Source organism: Poecilia formosa, unplaced genomic scaffold (assembly GCF_000485575.1).
Source record: "Poecilia formosa unplaced genomic scaffold, Poecilia_formosa-5.1.2 Scaffold31, whole genome shotgun sequence".
Lineage (NCBI taxonomy): Eukaryota > Metazoa > Chordata > Actinopteri > Cyprinodontiformes > Poeciliidae > Poecilia > Poecilia formosa.
In genome coordinates, this window is record NW_006799970.1 from 304,735 (window position 1) to 307,939 (window position 3,205).

A 3,205-nucleotide genomic window follows, 5' to 3' on the forward strand; every position below is an offset into this window, starting at 1 on the left:
TTAATCATCAAGTCAGATCTACAATGGAAGCTGCAAAAACTGCATAAAACAAAGAACAGCAATGTATTGTAGTTAAGAAACACCTGTTGGTACGCTTGAGCATGATGAATCGTAATGCGTTAGCCAGGCAGTCATCAACGCACTGAGTTCCCCCCATAATCCCAGCCTTGTATGGCTGACAGCAGAGGGTAACTGAGAGGTGAAGAGTGAAAAGTATAATGTGGGGGGGGAAAAAAAAAAAGAAGAAGAAGAAAAACTTCCAGCAGCCAAGGTAGCAAAACGAGGGAGTGAAGAGAGTGGGAGAAATGCTGGATCACTTCAGGCACAAATTGGACATAGTGCAGCTTTAGCCAGGCAATATTTCTTGTCAAGTCCCCAGATTCAATAACAAGATAGCCCTCTCCAGCATCCAGAGGTTTCTAAATCCAAGATGGGTCTCGAGGATTGAGGAAAGAAAGAGGCTGTTCATAGCCTTCAGGGATGGCTGCGGGGTCACATTTCCTCTGACCAGAGCTTTGACTGTCTAATTTTTATTTATTTTTTTTCTCACACAAGAAGTGGATGTCCATGTGCAGTTAACATATCCCTGTCGGCAGCACAGGAAAGAATGATTCCAGTAAGGTCAGGGTTTGTGTGTGGTGGGAAAACTCTTAAAAAGCTGCAGCCATGATGCGGTGATTTGAGTTTTGTCAGTCTGATGGTGGATGTGAAGCCACAGAGGGACTGCTTTGTACGCAGAATGAAATTTGGGAATATTGAAAGATAAACAAAAAGGCCAAAAATAAGGATTTACATTAAAATAAAACAATTGGGGGCTTTCTGAACACTTGTTCAGTCTATTAAACTTGGACACGCCAGTGCTAAAAAAAAAAAAAAGGACTCATTAAATTTAATCAAAGATTTCTCTGAATATTTTCCAACAGCTGAAATTATTATTATTATAATTATTATTATTATTATCTTTTGGAAGTAAGGAAGAAGTGCAGATATTTGAAGCCTGCTAACTGGGAGTGCACAGCAGCACTAAAGTGTTTAAAGCTCTGCACATCTAGAGAAAGCTGACGTCAGTCCAGAACTTCGATTACTGTAGGAATGATGACGCGAGAGGCTTGGCAACTTATAGGTGAACNGAACAATTTACCTAAAGGAACTCTGTAAAATATCATACATTTATGAGCTGAGGAGAGCATATTGGTAATGAATGAAAGTGGCTCGAGAACGGAGCCCTGAGGAACCCCACACATGATCTTTGCTACCTCACAATTGTAATTATCGTCTGACATAAAGTAGGCATGGGCTGCCAAATAAGATCTTAACAAATATAGCACCATTCAAAGACAGACTGATAACAATTGTACAAACTAGATACACAGACACGTTTTACAATTTGAAGCCGTATGGCAGACACTGATTTGTAATTAAAAGCTGAAATCCAGCTTTAACTCGGCACAGAAGATGACCGGTGTGTGGCAAGGCGCGAATCTGTTGTGTTGACAGAAGGACACGAAGAATGCCGAAGACAATGAGAGGCGTTTATCTGTCAAAGCAAAGATAGAACCACGGTGATGTAACGCCGCAAACCAAAGGAGTGACCTACGGCGCAAGGGTGACTGCATGCACAAGCGAGCCTTTTCTGCTGGTTAAACAAATTATGAGCCGCGGTGATGCCAGGGTGAGCATGTTGGCCCAAGTCACTGGCTAAGCGGCTGTTCCATGGAAGCACGGAGGCATGGTACGACATGTGGTTCATCCCACCAGGCAGCCGGAGTCACAAGAATGACACTTGTGTGCACGCTGCTGTGCTGTGCTGCTCGGTTCAGCTGAGAGCCATAATAAACAGTCAGTGCTCCACAATACAAGAGCATTTCTTGTTAAATTGCTTTAATTGCTGCCCTAGAGGGGTGTTTGATATAACGACTACCTCATTTCTTTCTGCAAACAACTCATATTTAATTTCTTCATTACTTCATTAGGTAATTGATGTAGAGCAGCTCAGTCTCTGACACTCTGGTAGGATTTGATAAATCCCTGAAGCAAAAAGCGCATTTTTTTTTTTTTTTAGGGGTTTACCAACGCTCATACATCCCTCAATCCTGCATCTATCTACTCCCTGCATGCTACTCTGCATATTTGGGGATGGGTGGGCTGACCACTCTGAGAAACACTCTGAAAGCATTGATTGCTTTCCCAGAGCTGCTCATCTGAAGAAAAATGCAGCTTCAACAAGCTGAATTTTCCAAGTATTATGTTGGTTGCACTCAAAAAAAAAACCCCAACCCTTTCACTCTTGTTCTCAAAAACCGGTATCACCTCAAGACACAGGGAGCGCAAACAGGCACCACATGCAACAGAGACATAAAGGAAAGCGGGCATAGCGAGGAGAGAAGGAAAGTCAGTGGAGGAAGAGAGGGGACCGATGTTAAATGAATGGATAAAACTAGAGAGCATGAAAGGAGAGACGAGTCTGGGTTAGAGAGAGGGAGAGTCTTCACGCTTCGGCGAACGTCATGCCATAGGGCCCGATTCTGCTGACCTGCTTTCTTTCGCTAACAAAGACTGAGCTTTTGCACACTCCGAAAACCTTTCCACACGTGCACACAACACATTTGGAGATTTGCACGCCCACTTAAACAAAGCCTGTGTTCACAAGTGGGATATGCAGGTCCACAGGCACGTCACCCTCCACTCAGGTTCAGCTCCACGCTTCTGTTTACATCTTTGTACGCACAATATATGATGTCTTGAAGTTGATCTTTTTCATCCCTTTCTGACAATTGCATTTTTGATATAGAGGAAATAATTGAGATAAAGAAGTTTGTGAAAATACTCATTTTCATACTGGGAGGTTTGATAAAAATATACATATAAAAACAACTCTACATATTAATGTTTTCGTTCTGAAATGTCCATGGTTCCCAAAAAGTAAAGCATGAACCAACAGAAATGACAGAATAACAGAAATGGTGCACTAATGCATGATGTTTAGTTTTTATACATTTTTAAAAAATTGTATAAATGACGTAACCTTGGTCCGACTGTGCTAGCTCCCATCCAGCCAAAGCAGGGATGAATAACATTGTTAAGCCTTTTCAGTTTGAACCATAGCCTGTGAAAATCAACGGGAATGTAGAAATCACAAGGAGTAATGGAGGTGAGGAGGACCAAACGGTGGAAGAGGAAAGAGTTGGCCAAAGAAGCTGGTGTT